The sequence below is a fragment of the Camponotus floridanus genome, unplaced genomic scaffold (genome assembly GCF_003227725.1).
Source record: "Camponotus floridanus strain SB8 unplaced genomic scaffold, Cflo_v7.5 scaffold3, whole genome shotgun sequence".
In the NCBI taxonomy this organism is placed as follows: Eukaryota; Metazoa; Arthropoda; class Insecta; order Hymenoptera; family Formicidae; genus Camponotus; species Camponotus floridanus.
In genome coordinates, this window is record NW_020229436.1 from 1,082,032 (window position 1) to 1,100,811 (window position 18,780).

Consider the following 18,780-nt stretch of genomic DNA (forward strand, 5'->3'; position numbering starts at 1 on the left):
TATATATATATGTGTGTGTGTGTGTGTGTGTGTGTGTGTGTATGTATGTATATACATAAATACATAAATGTTTTGTGTCACGATAATCTTCTAAAATCATCGATCTTGTAAAATCATCGATCTTTAATAATATCTCGTCAGTGAATATGCTTTCGAATGTTCTACTTTATGTAGCAAATTTTTATATTGTTTTATTAACAGTTTTATATAGTTTTCATAACAGCAAAATATTTAATGCTTTATATGTATATATAATACAATGTGCTAAATTATAAAGTGTAACATAATTATAAAATATTATTATTACTAGTCGACTTAATTGCAAGCTATTCTTAATTACTACGCATGTTTATCCGATGCATCTTCTTCAAATCTTTGCAATGTTGTGATCTGTCGCATTCCTAAGATCATAGGGACTCATGCTTCTTTCTTTTTATGGTTTTATCATTCTTTTACTCTTGTCCATCTTATTCAAAATATATAATAATTATTAACTAAGTATTATAATATAATATATTATAATATAATTATTATATTAATAATTAATAATTATTAATATAATAATTATAATTACGGGGTATTTCTCTTAGTCTGACTCTTTCTCTTTGATCTATCTGGCATGGGTGACCCTACCAGTAATTAAGGCCGATGTTCACACAGTTTTATATTTAATAAATAAATGATATTGAGAAAAGAAAAAGAAGACATAAATAAATAAATAAATAATAGCATGAAAAAAGAGAACATACTAATATTTTTATATAAAAAATTATTATTAATTAAATTATTTATACTTTTATTTATATTATTTATATTATTTATATTATCAGAGAGAAGACATACATATTACCCTCTGTGAACATTCGTGGATATTGGCTTTGTAATTCACGTGTTGTTGTCCATGTTTTTTTAATGTCGATAGAAAGATAGCTTTTAGAGATCACCTAAAAACGGACTATGATACCTCTCAGTCTTCTCTTTGTGCCTGCATTTCATGCACATAGCATGGAACAAAACCAGAAATTATGCACATTATATGTTACCTTCTGAGAACATTCGTTGACATTGTCTATAGACCTCTCCGTCTTCTCTCTGTCGCTACCCTTTTATTCCATAAAAAAAATCCGTAATTAATAATAATTAAAATGTTAGATTGTTGGCTTGTAAAGCAGAAAAATAGCAATAGGCATTCAAATGTATCACATTCCGTGAAATTATCCGTTGCCGCCATCTTAGATGCCTCATTCTCCACAATAGATATTTCATTCCTCTCACCCTTCAATCCCGCAGTAATATGTTCGGTCCATGTATTTCTTACGTCCATGATGCGAAATATATTTTTCCAAGAAAATGGCTGTTTTTTTGCTAATATATTATAAAAAAATAATAACACAAATAAAGCGATTGAATATTCCGATAGAGCAAGTGAGGAGCAATTATTCTACCAAAAAATCAATAGAAAATGTTGATTAAACTCTTTGAGATATAGTTTTAAACAATAGAGCTGATATGTTTGAATATTCGCCCCATCAGCTGCTGAACCTTATAGTTAACGGCCGATAAATGACGACTTGTGAAATGATTAATTTTCGAAAGATGCCATAATCATAAAATAACGATGGAGCAATAAGGAGTAATTAAGAAGTAATCATTTTATGCTAGATATAATTACCGAAAATTAGAAATATATTTTTTAGTAAAAATTATAAAATTTATGTTTTTTGTAAATATTAAAAAAATATATTAATTTTAAAAGGGGAGCAATTGTTGATTCTGACGGAACAATTAAGGAGCATTAATTTGAGCTATTGTTTATTAAAAAATATGAACTTCCAGTGTTAACTTATTTTCGGTAACAGAATTACGGATACCATCAAAAACAGCTCGTCTTAGCAGTAGAAGTTACAGCTTGAAGATGTCACCATGCATTAATGCCCTCTCAGCAAATATTGCGACTAGAGGAAGAAATAGTAAATCATATAATGAGTGATGTAATATTACTATTCATACCATTATGAACTTGAATAGTAGTATATTTAATTATTGATATTATTAGCACGAAAATATGTATAATTTCATGAAATATTAATATTATAAATTGCAAAATGAGAATCGGATTAAAATATTCTTACATACTATTATTTATTGATTTATTGAGTATGTATATTATTTATTGAGTGTGTATACTTTTTCAATACAAGAAACAATAATTATTATAGAATTAAATTTTAAGAAGATAAACAGTTGAAAAACTTTAATTCATTTTAACTAAATATTATTCTGACAAATATTTAGATTAAGAAATAATTATTGAAATATTTTAACGAAGTAAATTACTTTACGTAGCTATTAAAGCCAATAAATAAATAATATTTTAAGTAAAAGTAGCATTATAAATTTTTTAATTAAATATGCTTGCTTTTTTTAAAGCGGAAAGATATTTTAAAAGAAATTAAAAAATTATTTTTTAAATAACAACTTCATCTTGAAATTTTCAAAAAAATCATTCGGCGAACCATATTCATTCATGATTATAAGAACTAATGATTGTAAAAACGCGCCTTTGTTCATATTTCAGTGATCTCTCTACACTCCCTTACATCAGCATATGGTCGACCATAATTTCTGTCAAAGTGAGCCGCCCTATGGACGAAAAGTGGCACAAACGCACGGTCCGTTTTTGATTTATAATACCGAGCGGTCCTAGTTACAGCTGGAACCGTATATCCGGGATCGAAGAGATATTTGGGACGGGAGTGTGACTAGCTGTCATAAAGAAGAATTCTTGGCTTTGAAAGTGACCGACGCAAAATTTTACGACTGCTAGATGAGACTGCTAGATGAGCTTTATTATTCATCTTGTCGTTCATCAGTAAATAAAATTTAATGATATATTAGATATTAGTTTAATTAAGAAACAATCAAGAGGAACAGAAATGATAAAAAAATTTGTTACAAAGAATTCTTGATTATAAAAATAACAAAACTAATTGCTACATCTATTAAATGTTATTATTTAGAGTGAACAGAATCTAAAATATTCGATTTTTAAAAATATTAAGTAAATAAGAAAATGAGTAATTAAGAAAAATGATCAATAAGAAGTTTTTTTGACTTTAAAAGTGATTGATATGTAAGATTTTATATGCTAAATTACATTCATTAAAATTTGTACTTTCATATTTTAAAAGAATAAAAAAGTGTAGAGCTAAAAGCTAATTAAATAAAAAGATTTGAACAGAAATTTTTCCTTAATTTTTTAAAAATAATTTTTAAAAAATCTTTTTTTAAATGATCATAATTCTTTACTCATTAATACAGGGTATTTCAAGTATATGTACAATCTGTACTTTTGCATAACGAGTAAAAATAATTTCGTTTGAAGATAAATGCGATGAGAAATTGGCTCGAGTCCCTTATCCCATCATAGATCACTGAACGTGCGTGCCTGGAGATATTTGAATTTCCGTCGAGTTCCGAACGATTCCGTGCGCTTTGCGATGTACGCAAACTGTCCGGTGTCTATTTTGAAACTCGGAGTATTTATAAACTTATCTTTACTAGCGCGAAGTGCAGTACGGCCTTTGCGTAAATGGAATTGCTACGATCTTCATCGGTAGCCATATTTAAATACTGGACAAACGGCACCATCAATCATTACATAATGCGTTCATTTACGTTGTACGATAACACATTCATTAATTAATCATATGAACGATATTTAAATCGAATAAGTTATGAATGAATTTTGACATATACTTGCTCTCTAAATTAGTGCCAAAAAGTTTGAAAGTATCGCAAACTTAAAATATAATAGTTTCTCAAGCATAGCTATTTTCTTTTCATATGAATAGTTTTAATCAATATTTTTATTTTTGTCAACTTTTCTCTAGTTAAATGCAATTTCTTTTTTAGTCCTTTATACTTTTATATTATATTTTTATTAAAAAATGATATCTTTTTTTAAATATTATATATACACACCATTCTTCAATTTCATTCTGAAATATAAGACTTAAAAGCATTAGGATTCTTTAATCGTGGTAATAATAGATATGTCTTAGCTGTTCATGACGCTGAAATTTTCTGCGTACGATAAAATGCACCTCTCCTCGAAGGCTGGCACGGATTATTCATCGCGTGCCTTTACATTCATGCGGCCCTGCGGAAAACCGAACGGTCAGCCAAGGGGGTTCTCGAGATAATCTTGGAAAAGCGGGATAAATAACCAGACGGCCGGCAGACTAATCCGTTTACTCGTTTATATTTGGATAGCGATGTCTCCTCTGCCATCGTTGTGACCTCGCACGAATTGTATCAGTGTGTCATTCTGCATCGCGCAGTTTTATGCAATTTCACTGACGTCGCGGCTGTTCGTCTCAATCCAAGTCGAGTTTGGAAAGTGAAAATCCAAGCCACGTGAATTCTCGTGACGACTCGGCTTCTTCAGACGATGGCATCAGCAAATCTGCGAGATAAATCGCATTGATAAGAAAACATGTTTTCTTCTGATATAACACTTTATATGTCTCGCGAGTTCTATATATTTGTTTATTTATATATTTATTATCTATTTTTTCTATATATTTTTTATAAGGATTCGTTTAAAAAATATTTTTAAAAAATATAAAGATATGCACTCGCAAAAAATTATATATGTAAATATATACTTTATATGTATAAAATAGGAATTTAAAAAAAAGTGATAAAATCATTATCTGGAATATTTTACGAGACATATCATTGTGTGCTAATAAATTATTCGAAAATTTCGCTTAAATTTTTTTTAAATATGCAATTGATTGTGGGATCTTATTGTCGGTCCTAACATTTGCACGATTGTGATTCACTATTGGGTTGAACGGCACCTCTGAGAACCAAGCGGCATTCCCGTCAAATCTTTCTTCTTCTTTAGTACATGTACGAGAGATTCGACGATGACAATCTTCGCTGAGCGAGAGCTTTTCTTCTGCACAAGTTTCCCATGACAGAATGGACGGATTTGTGCCACGTGATACTGTGCTTTGACTGATACTCGCCTGCCAGCGGAATCTTGTCGCATAGAAAAACGAAACTAGAAAGTCACGGGAGGATTGGAGCAGAAAGCGAGAGTAGGGATATATCTTGCAACTTGTTCTCATGGGACAAATGCTTCTCACACACAAATGCTTCTCAAAATCTCCACAAAATTCATCATTGTGAAAGAGAATGTTTCGGAAAATACTCCCTATCTTTTTCTCATTGAATACAATTTACGGAATGAGAGGCTATAATTTTTATATAAGTGTTTATTAACTTCTATCATGATGTCAATTTTTGTATTCTTAATGATTGCAAATAAAAATTACTTGAGCATTTCTACAGACATTAAAATTTTTTAAATTCTTTTAAATTGTGATATTTTTCACATTCAAATGTGTGAAGCTATGAAATTAAATTTGTAATTAAGATTGCAATAATATCGTCCCTAGATTTTTTAATAGCAAAATGGAATGTCTTTCCTTGTGCATTCAAGTTATATGCGTTAGCATTGCAATCCTTTGATTCTGACTAATTTGCGAGTGACCTTAGGTTTCAATTACATACGATCGTTTCGAATTACGAGTTAAAAAGCGCCCTTATAACAATTTAACTAGACGGCAGGACAACAAACAATTTAGATTTGCGTCCGCTTTTAATTCCCGGAAATCCACTTAGATAGCTGATTTTACACCGCCGACCAATAAAACTGTCGACTAATTGTTGGCGAGCACCATGTTTATTAACGACGTTTCGGATTTCAAAAGAAAAAATCCTCCTCGCATTATCGAGACTATGCAGGTCGTCAAGGTCCAGTCCCAAAACACGTGTCGGTCTATATATAGTTGTTAAAACATGCGCACCCTTGGATCTACACTTTGAGCGCGACAATGGTACCGTATTACAATACCGAGCATAGAGCTATTTTCCTACGTGGCATAGAGCTATTTTACTTACTAATATTAGGAGAAATTAGAAGTTGCGAAGAAAATTGTTCTAACAATATCATTATCAATTTCTTGGTGATTTAGATTTTTGAATTCTGAACTTAATAAAGAATTAAAATGAAGTGAAGAGAAGAAGATGTATGATAATTTTGTAAAAATTCGTTATTTTGTCTTTTAAAATCAGCCAGTTTTAGTTTAAAGAAACACGAAGAACAAGGCACTTTTTCCTAATAAATAACATTCATAATTTACATGTAAAAGAATACAATAGAAAATTATTATTATTAAGTGTTAAATGAATTAACGCACATAAAAGGTTCGTACTGTGATGCGTATTTTATTGGAAACCAGACGTCAGATACTTCATACTCGATGTGTCCAGCACGCGTTAAGCGACTTACGGCGTACGCTGCATATGTCGACGGAAATAGCGTTATGGCGTGCACGGGCAAACAGCGTACAGAGAGAAGAAAATGGAACGTAAAGAGCAACGCGAGAAAGCAGAAGAAAAGCGGACGAGGAAAGGAAGAGTCGCGAAGTTCTGACAGAGGAAAATGAAGGAACAGACAACTGGACTGGTGAAAACGATGAGGAACGAATCTCTGAAACGAAGCAAGAGAAGAGGGGAAAAAAGCGTGAAAAGACAAGTTTCGTGAGAGCTAGTTGCAAGAGATAGACGGAAAGCAGTTGAGCGAAAAGGAAGAGATAAAAAGGAGATGGAAGAGCAGGGGAACATGAAGCGGGAGAGATGAAGAAGACACGTAGCTTTTCCTTTTCTAACGGGACAGGTGCATGCCTCTATTTCGGCGATCCCCGCGGCAAATGTTTAGTCCAATCTCGTAGCGAAATCACGACATTCCGTCGCACCGTTCTTTCGTTCCTCCCCATAATCGTTCTGTTTCTTTTGGCCTTCTCTGATCCCTCTTTAGCATGCGGGCTTGCGACATATTCGTGGTGCATCGCTCTGTGTCGACGACTTTGCGAGCCCCTCTGATTCCCCCATCGTCTGTACGAAATCTGCATGAAAATTGCATAATATATCGTTTGATTTTCGCGGCACTGATATTGATTCAGGAAAACTATGATTTTCAATCACTATGCGACTAATTATCGTCTCATTTGTTATTTTATTATCTCATTTATTTATCTAGAGTATAATTAAAATTTAATTTTTAAAAATTAATAGTGAATTAATTAATTCACCTAATGCACATATTCTTCGTTTTAATACTAGAATATTACAAAGCGCGCACTATTTAGTTCCTTTTACTAATATAAACTGAGAATATATATATATAAAATAGCACAACTCTATCAGCTTCTTTAATGTTAAATAAATTATACAATATTCTATGTATAATTACATACATAATTTTATGTGATAATGTTATATGACTTTTTCTTTTTCCTTTAAACTTAATTTAAAAAAAAAACCAATGCGATAATTAAAAAAGTATTCTTTATTCCTATATTTCTTTATCTTTCAATCAATATTTGCACATCATAACTATTCAAAAATAAAAAAATAAATAATAATTTTATTTTAATATTACTTAACATTTTTGTTAAAAAGAAATGATTCACAATATAATACTTTACAAATCTCTTATTAAAAGAACAATAAATGATTTATCATATTCAATATTAAATATATAATATTATATATTATATAATTTTCTATCTTCTTCTCTCTTCCTTTTTTTAATATTATTAATATTGTATATTAATAACACGTCATCCGCCACCGCTATCATCACCGTCAACGCCGTGATATAATGATTATCATCACTAAAAACATAATATAATATAAGATATTCTAGTTTATTTCTAAATATTAAATACTATAATTAAATATTAAATACTATAAATATTAAAAAATAGAACTTTGTAAAATTTATTTATAGGAATATTGAATATGTTCCAAAAGAAACAAAGTATTTTCGTTAACATAACAAAAAGAAAGTTAATTATAAACTTTATTTAATTTTTTTATTATTATTAAATTGTCAAGTTGTGCGATCTGCACAACAACAACTACTCATGAAATAAGTATCAGTATAATGATGAGAATGATATTTTTCACTTTTTCTTCTTTAACTACATTTTTTTTCATAAACTGTTAAAATTTGCAAATTTTTGATTAATGTGACAGTTACAACACACAATAACATGAATGAAACAAATTGCAGCGCACAAATGCAACAGCAAATTAACTATCACGCAAAAGAGGAAATGTTATACTTCAAGATTTTTGAGCAATGATATAATATGCCTTTTTTAGGAAGGGATATTTATATCAAATATTTTCAATATTTTTATCAGAAAACGGAAATAAAGTATTATTCAAGATTTGATGAGAAAATAGAACTTTTTAAAATATCACGAGTCTAACGAATGAAGTTGGAAAATCTTTGTAAGATGACTTCAAAGCACTCGTCTAAGTGGATTTCTCATTGATGTCGTAATAACATTAACGTTATGCATAATTGTCAATTAGGTCTAGTATATATATATATATATATATATATATATATATATATATATATACATATATACAGTTATATAATTTATATTCTATAGAAAAAGAATTCTATAGGAAATAAAATTAATTTCTCTGTGTGTAATGTAAAAACATTAAACATAATTTTCACATATAAATTCGTAAGAATTAATTTTATTGTTTGAGTGTAGAATTATTTATATGAGATCTTTAGAATTATTTATATGTATATCATAAAATATATTTAATTATTGTTTTCAAGAAATTACTTTTTAGATAAAAACAACATATTTAACACATTTTAAACGAGCAGTTAAATACGATGTCACTATTTATATACATCCGTTACTGTATAACAAAAAGCTCACATACATATAGAGCACACGATTTCTCGTTCTACATCCGAATAAAAAATGTCTACTATTTTAGATTTTAAATATAGCCTTGCGTGATTTCGCTTCTCTCATATTTCGAAATGACACAGCTTTCAAGAAAGTTGATATTGTAAAACGTTATAACTTACGTCGGACTATCGGACGTTCCACATAAGTTTTCACACGATGGCTGAAATTAAAAAGTTGATTCGCCGCGGCGTCTTTTATTTCGCGTTCGTTTCTCTGCGCGTCTATATCTTTCTCACTCTGCGAGTTAAAGAATGAGTAAGGAGAAAAAGAAATTACTTTATGTCTCATATATACACACGGATAGAACGCAAAAGAAACGAGTCTCAAACGTAAATTCAAAGATTTTTCGGGAATGCTAGATACTCGGCGCCAGAACGCGAAACGGCGTGTCTCCCATCGGCATCTCTTGTCTCTCCCGTTACAGCCGTCTGTATTTCCGTTGTCTTATTTTTCTCGACTGCTATTTTCTCTAGTTCCTTTACACGTGGCATTATTGTCGCACATGCCGATCAGGTCGCATAATTCAAATTCCGCATCAGGTATATTCCGAATAGGGAAAAATTTTATCTGAATTAAATTTATTAAATTGATTTTCACAAGACAACTTAGTAATGTATACAAAATAGTAATGATACCGAATTTGAAGTTAATTTTTTCCGCAGAAAATATTTTTGTTGCTGGAAAAGAAAAACACACGCGAATTTATTTATAAACTTAAAACAAAAATAACTGTATATATGTATATACAATTATATTTTTTGTATATATAATTGTTTTAATTTAATTTAATTTAATTTTGAATTTATAAATAAATTCATACGTGCTTTCTCTTCTCCCTCCTTCCCTCCCTCTCTCTCTTTCTCTCTCCCTATATATAAAAAGTGAATAATATATATATATATATATATGTATATAATATTCACTTTTTTATTAATTTTACAAAGTAAAGTGCTCTAAAAAACTTAATTAAATGTTTCCTTCATGACGCAATACTTCTTTTTCATGTTTCGTCAAAAAAGAAAATGTTCCCTTAACAAAGTTCACTTATTATTTTTTCTTTCATTGCTTGTTTTGATCTAGCCGCCTTCTTTTCCTTATTATTAATTTCATGGCGTGAGTTTATTTCTTCTTTATTTAATGGCGTTCGTTTATAGATGACCGAAGGAAAGAACCCTACGTCATCCTAAGCGAGAAACGAAAGATGTTGGGCGCCAACGAGAAATGTGACGGAATAGGGACACGTGCGTGTCTCACACGCATATGTGGACACACATCGAAGACGCAGCATGTGTAGTAGATTGAATGGACGTCTTGAAACACTGCGAGATTTATCGATGCATTAGTGCTCTCGAAGTCAGCCGGCCGAATCGCGCGTGGCTGATGTCCCTCGTCGTAATTTCCAGATTTATCGGAGGTAAAAATCTTCAAGGACAATCATTCGCACCGTTTCAAAAGTGTATTGACTCTAACTGGATGATCTTGGTATAGATATGTGATCAGAAAAAATTGTAATTGTAAATAATAGAATGCACGAAAAAATGTCGAATCGTATAAAAACAGTTTTATTAAAATTGATGTTTGAAAAATTATGAGCACTTTATGTTTCGTAAAAAACGTTTATGACAAGATCTAACAAAAGTTTGATCTCATCATAAGAGTTCAGGTAATGGGCTTCTTATATACCACTTGGATAAGGATAGAACTTCTCTTGCTTACAAGATTCATATTGCGAGGTTTATACTCATGTAAGTTTATGCTCTGGGAGAGAATGAGAGTATATATACACACTTTCTTGTTTTTTTGTCATACCAAGCAAAGTTTAAACCCCAAGTAAACTTTCGGATTCAAAGCAAATATTCACATCCTTCTTCTTAACTGCATTCAGTGAAGTAGATATAACATACATAAGTGATATCTAAAGATCTCTCAAGTGAAATAAATGAAAACGGAAAAATATAATATTTTACGTTATAATATGTGCGATAATTTTTCTTTTTTATTCTTGTAACATTAAAGATTATCATAATATTAAAGCAAGCAACATAATATTGAAATTAATATAAAAAAATAATATAAAAAATATACAAATGTAATATAAAAAATATAAAAAAGAAGATGCAATATAGAAAATATAATAATCATTAAAAAATGCATAAAAATCATGATTTTGTCTCTATCAGAAAAATTTCCATAATATTAAAAAATTTAATACAAAAGTCAAATTTGATCACTTATTAATACACGATACGATCATAAACTAGCGTAGTGACAGCAACTCCAGTATCAAAATCGATAAATTCGCGAACGCGCGGACAGCGCGGAATAAATCGCTGTCATCGTGCGGGTCGCTAACAAACGGATCTCCCCGAGCGAGAAACATGCGGGCGAACACCTCGATATGTCCCACGAGAATCGTCGAATGTGTTTATGGCTAATCAAAATCGCGCGTACCACCTGGAATAATTAACGTAGGGCGATGCGCTACGTGAGCTCGTGTGGGATTTCTAACGATTCATTTGCGAGCGACGTGTAGCAGAAGTATCAGAAAGGAAAGGGGCATGAGAGGGATGCTTTACAGTCTGAATGAGGGTGGCGAGAAAAGCCTCGTAGGTTTGTGAATCATAGCAAAAACACCCACGCGAAAACACCATAAAAATAATACAGAGTGCGTCACGATATGGCAGGCGTGACTCATCGCCTTACGAAATATGACTATGTATCGTATTCACGAAAATGCATCGACAAGTCGCTCGATGCGAGCTCCCCATCTCCGGCGGCATCAAAAATATATCTTGATGAAAGTGCAGCGAGTGAATAGAACGAGAACATCCTGTTATAAAATATGAGAAAATGTATAATAAACACATGTCACAATTAAAAAAATGTGTGAGTTTACGTACAAGTCCGTTGCGCGATAAAAGCTAAAGTCTCGAGTCTTCATAATGGTTTCTGAAAAAATTAAATTAAAACCGAGCTGCGATACTTTTGGTCGCGACGTACAAGACATGATTAATTAATGAGAAGAAGCGTGAGAAAGAAAGCGAGTCATATTTCCACGAAAAAATTGAAGATTCGTCAAAATTTATCGCACTGTCTGGTGAACACGATTGATAAAGCAAACACCGAGCATAATTAATATTTAACAAAGTCTGTGTCAACAAGTCGCAGATATAGAACTCGGTTAAGTTCCCGGATTCGACATTGAACAAAAATGGCACGTCACGTGATTAATTGATCATCCGTGACGGGGAGAAAAACGGCAAAGTGCACTATGAACGTTAACGATAACGAGAATCCCCTTGAATCGCTCGCATCGCTGCATTCATGATGTGATATCGATCAGTCCTGATACTTCTTAGTCATCGTCAACATTTCGTGTCAGGCGACTCGTCTGGAAGAACACGGACACTTTCATGAGTCACTAATAAGAGAGTTCATTTCCAGTAAGTGCTTTGTAGGTGCCTGTACGCAACATCAACTAAACGCCAGATGCAATAAACGTTTAGGCGTTTCGTCGACGCCTCATAGAGAACACACGCCGATCATTTCTGCGGAATATTGTACACGACGTACGTTCCAAATTTTCCATATAATCATTTCCTCGAAAGAGTTTGTTTTGGTGAGCAAACATTTTCCCGAATCTAAGTAGAAATAAAGGATATAATGATAATAAAAAAGATAAAAAAAGATGTAATAATAATAATAAAAATAAGTAATAAAGGATATAATAAATGTATATAATAGAAATAATAAAATAATAAAAAATAAAAATATAATGAAAAATATATATATTTTTTTTATTATATTTTTCTCTATTTGTTATTATAATTTTCTACTACTATGAATTTTCAGTAAATTTCAAAAGTTTTTAATCTCTAATTTAATTATACATGTATATAATTTTAATGTGTATATTATCACAGCAGGTGAAACATTTCCATAATATAATTGAAATTTATTCAAATATAAAAATTTTGATTTTAAATTCTAGCTGTTATTTCTATCGTATATGTAAAAGATAACATATGAACATAACATACATTATCCTGTTAACAAAATGAGCCCGATGGTAATAACTGAGCTTTAGTATCACCGTTTATCAGGGGGATATAAATTGGAAGTAGTAATTTACGATCTTACGCCGACGCTTTGAACCGGAAGAGTCATTTTCTTAACCCGCATAAGAACAATTAATCTTCTAGGAAATCAAGAAGGCGTAACGCCTTTCTGGATCTATATAAGTAGATACGTACAAAAATTAATAATCATGCATATTTATAATCATTGCTACGTACAAGATTAATAATCACATATATTTATAATTGCGGATAATTTCTTTATTAATATCGTTAATGCTCGATTCTCGAATAAATAATTCATAAAAGACGCATTTCTCTTCTTTCTTTGAATACAATTTAAAATCCATTTCTGTATCTGTTTTATGTTCGAAGATTCAAAAGAAAGAGCATTAGCGTTTTTGTACGCGCAACAGTTCTTTAATACTATGTGCGACAAAAAACGGCAAGGAAAATCTCGTTCCCGCTCTCTTCAAGATCTTCAGACAGATCTTCTTAGATTTCGTTTATTTATTAAAGAGAATTAAATCTAGCCATTTACGCAGGATAATCTTGGAAAATTCTTCTCTCGAGAATTGAAAATAAAAAAATTTCCAAATAAATGATGAACAAATAGATAACGAATTTATTACACTGGCGATAGACATTAATACGTTAAGAAAAAAACATATAATTGAAATAATTTCAATGAAATTTATCTAATTTTTGTAAGATTACTTGACATTTGCCATGTAACACTGACATTTCACGTTGCGCCAATCCAATAATGGCTTTATTTTATTTGATAAACGTGCAGAAGCGAGATGTGAAAACGTGTAATCGGGGAAAGAGAGGGGGAGGTAGACCACCCACGAGCATCCATAAATTACGCTGGCAATTCGTAACAATTACGTCTCTCTCTCTATCTATCTATCTCTTATAATTCTATTATTTATGCCCAGGGAAGGTTATTGCGCGAGGCCTTATCCGTCAATGAAGGGTCGCGAGATATCGATCTGCCTTTTCTCGGTCGTGTTTATCGCCCACTGAAGCACGCTGCGACAACGTTGCGAAATGCACGTGCGTGTAACCGCATCGACGTCGGGAAGGGATCGTTTATAGGAACAACTGAGCCAAATTGGGGATGTATTCATTCGCCAACTATAATATCGTAGACAAATAGATGCACTGCCCCGTGCAAGATAGAACGAATGATATTCGAATCCCGTCAATGAATCGTGAGATAAGCGACACGTGGCATGAGATATTTAAGATAGGAATGGCGTGAGTTATTAATTGAAATGCCATTAAAGAAGAATAGCAATGAATATTATCGATGATAAAGCAGGCAATAAAAAAAAGAATGCTGTATTATTAATATTAGAGCTGTTATTATACTTTTTAATTTTCATTTTTAAATATTTTTTTTGTATATATAATACTAATGCACTTTTATTTACAATATTTTTAATACTTTTTACATTAATGTAGAATGTTTTTCGAAGCTTCAAAGGTTCGAAGTTGACTTCAAAATTCAAAGCTTCGAAGCTGGAAAGGCATCTTAAGCTTCGAATCTTTGAAGCAAAACTCAGCCTTACTACATATTATAATCTTTATAAAAATATATATTAAATATTATAGTATAGTATTATAAAATATTATCAATTGTAATATTTTTAAATTTCATTTTTTGCATATTTAAAAATATTAATTTAAATCATATATTTAATATCAATTTAAGTTATATTAAAAATTTGATTACCCTCTTGTATCGAGTTATTTTACTAGCGTCTCTTTAATTTGTTATATTTTTTTTAAATATTGACTAGTATATATTTACTCTTATTCAAGTAACAAATTTTTTATTAATTAAAAAAAATACGTTTTTCATAAAGTGATTATTTATTAAGATGCACACAAGTAGACCGAAGATGAAACCGATAAAAATCTCAAGAGTTCTCTAGAGTGCTCGTATCAATTGCATCATGTGTTCGTATATTCACTTCATTTACGTATAAACAAATCAATGGCGAAGCGGAAAGAGATTCGTTCGGCTAAATAAACTGTGGTGCAATGAAAAATAATATTAAAACAACCGCTGAAATAAAACCCATAGTTCTTGTTACAGCAGTAAAACAGCTGTTTCATTCATCGAACTAAAGCACAAATATTTATCTTTCTATAATAATTACTTTTTTAGACATTTGTTTTAAACATTTATTTGATTATTTCTTGCAAGAAATAATCAAAGGACTTCAAAAATATATCTCGTTTTATCAATTTCATCAGTAAATTTTTAAAATTATGTAATAATTATAGGTATTTTAATTATGTGTGTAATTTTAATAATACATATTTACTCAATTTAAATTTCATTACTCGAAGATATCGAAAAAAATTTGCTGTTTTTCGAAATGATATCTCTGCCATTAAAATGAAATATAGCTAACAAATTGTCTTCGATGTATTAAATATGATATTTTTTATTAACGACATATTATCGCATCGACGATTACGCGATTTGCAATGCTTTTCCGGATAATTACTCGCGCAGGGCATTGAGCTTGAAGCAACCCGGTCGGTGAAAAGTCCCGAGTGCTACGTGACGCGCATTTGCGCGGGTGCGTTCGTCGTTCGGGTGAAACGAGAGGAGGGTTACCGGTGCCTCTTCAGCGAGGGGGAGCGAAATGGCAACGAGAGTCTCGAAATAGAGAGGCTGCGAACCGAAGCGCCAAGGCTAGAGAAAATTATGCGCGCCGTAAAACCTGCGTAGCTTTGCGTGGCACGAGCGCGGTTTTCGTAACGACATGAAATTTGAACGGAAGCGTGCATTTTATTTATAGGAAGTTTACACTGGGACGGAAACGAGCATGCGAAACGAAACGAAATGTGCTCGCGCGAGGGACAGCGCGAAAATCCTCGTTTCTCGTTTCTCTGCGAATCGCGAGTTGCTCGCATGACGCAAATGCGCCTAGCAAATTCGTCTAATGAGTTTAAGCTCCGGTGACTAATAATGGTAATGGAGTAATGGTATAAAGTGTACGCTAAGTTTTGACGCGTATTAAAACGCTATATACTTGGAAACTAGAAATTAAGAATTTATTTCTCCTTCAATGAAAATGGAGTAAACAGCAAGTCTGATTTTAGTCGAGGATGTAAAATAAGTTCGAGTCGCAGGAAAACACGCGTGACAAACAAAAATTCATGGCACGCCAAAGGATACGATGATGCGTTTGAATAAATAAGTAGATATCGTAATAGAAGGTAGAGCCTTTTTTCGAACGACGTAGAATAATTTTTCGAACTATAAAGAAGAGCAAACAAAACATAGTTACTAAAGCTATCACTTTAAAAACGTATACTCATCCCGATCTGTCCATCCAAGAATTTTGTTTACGAGAATCTCTCGCTTTCGGAGAGTAAACATCAAATCTGACCCAGAGAATGCGAAATACTATTTTAACCAACGGAAAATATATTTATAAAGACTTGGGAATGTACACTGAGCATCAATTCTCTCCGTCTACCCGAGAATTTTGTTTTCGATAGTCGTTCTCGTGGGGAGCAAAACATTAAGCCTGATCCTTGTGCTGAGCTGAGGATCTCAGAATGCTTTCTTGCTACAGAAGCAAAACAGGACGCGTGACAGACAGGAAATCGTGGCACGCGTTGGAAACTGCCCGGGGACACAATGGCGCCCCTGGACAAACAAGCATACAACTCGATACATCCGTCTGTCACGCGGCGTTCGAAACACGCCCGTCGTCCCTTTCAGAATGCATTCCTGACCCTCCGGAACCCAACGGAGTTCGCGCTCCACCCTCCAGCTTCTCTCCGCTTCTCCAGCTTTTCAATCCCCTGGCGCATCAGGCCCGGCATCGCGTAATCGTCCATACGATGATACGCCAGAAACCCACCCCTATGCGCGTTTATTCCGGCGCACATTCCAGTCAAACTCGGCGTTGCCTTTCCGAGGCCAAAAAGATCGTATGGAAACACATGACAAAGGGAGAATTGTAATAATAGAGGTATGTATTTATATATTTATGTACGTAGCATGTACGCATCAGAACGAAACAATTGTAACTGGTACAATTTCGATTGTGCAATTCGACTTGCAGTACGCATGGCCTATGGAGGCCATAGACAAACAAATATGAGTTTTGTTCTAGTCACTATTTAACATTGCCGCTTGTTGCGAGCAAACATAAAGATTGCCTAAAGCATTCAAAATTTGAATCTTCCAGAATTATAAATTTGTTTATAGAGGATTTAATATTGGACAATAATTCGATGCAATGTAATACATTTAGCTTTGAAATCTATTACATAGTTTTTTTTATGCTCGGAAAATAATATTTCCAATAAAATTGTATGATTCTACATTTTATTATAATTATTTTTTGTTTTATTGTTTAGATATATGTATATTTTATTAGAAAAAAGATTTTATCTATGAAATATGATTTGTGAAAATTTAATCTTACGATTTAATCTTATGATTCACGCTTTCCGCGCAAAAAGTATAAATATGCATAAAAGTATAAATATGATTTATCATAATATGTTTCTAATAAAGATAACTTTAAATGATTTATAATTTAACTGCGTCTGTAATGTAGAAAATATTTGAATAATATTACATAACAAATAAAATTATAAATAATTCAATTCACTTACAAATTATAGACAGAATAAGATACAACATTATATGTAGAATTATAAACAGATCTTTCATAATCTGTTGTAAATTATAAATCATTTTAAATAAATTTGTAAGCGAGGACTTAACAAGCTAGTTAAATATTTAATATCCTTTACTAAATCCAATGAGATAACTTTTTATAATCCTCGCATAACGCACAAACAAGTGTTTCACTTTATAACCCTATTTTACAAACGGCATTACTCATTGCAGCATTTGCATGCATTACTTAGACTCTTATTTAGCATTACTCCCGCGTTCACACAAATGCACGTACACAATGGATGGATACGTGTGTGGGTGCACATTTCCTATCTGCGTATTCGTGTCGAAGGCGCGCGTGTGCCGTTTTAAGCGCATGTAGGTGCGTGTCCGCGTTTCAAACGTGCGTGCGTGAACCGTGTACGAGTGCGTGTGCCGCGCGAGAAGGGCGAGGGTGTCTCTCGGGTAGGGGAAACTAAACGCGTGTCTTTGGTTTTGGTTTTAGTTTCGTGGCAGTCGCTGCCGACGCCGACGACGACGATCACGATCACGATCACGAAGACGAAGACGAAGACGAAGACGAAGACGAAGACGACGACGAGCCTCTCGAGCGGTACTGATCTCGCGACAAACACACGTGTCTTGTCACTGGCATTATCATTTCCCGACGAGCGAATCGACGTCGCGTGAAAGAGTGAAATATGCCCTTCGATTCGCAGGTGTAGCTGCAGATGGTGTAGCGGCTCGACTAAATCCAAGACTATATCAGTGTCTTCAGTGCCAACCGACTGTATCCCTGGTATACACGAGGATTACCCTGGAGAATAAAGATTCATCCATCTCGAAGTACCGCATGTGTTCCGTTTTCGAGACACTTGAATAAAATTTACGCAGTTCTGTGCACTTGTGAATTTAAATTTTTCTCCTTCTGGCAATTATTGCAGCCTCTGGTATCAAAGGACAGAAGGATCAAAACTGCACTTTTCCTCCAACGCTGTTTCACAATTTACTATGTGTTCTTTAAAAAGATTCTATTGTGCAGTTTCCATATTTAATAAAACGTCCCTTTCATATCATTTGATATTTGATAAAATATCTTCACAAGATTAAAGTGATTATCAGTTAATTCTAAATTTGGAGTACATATCAAAGAACTCCTTTTGAGCCA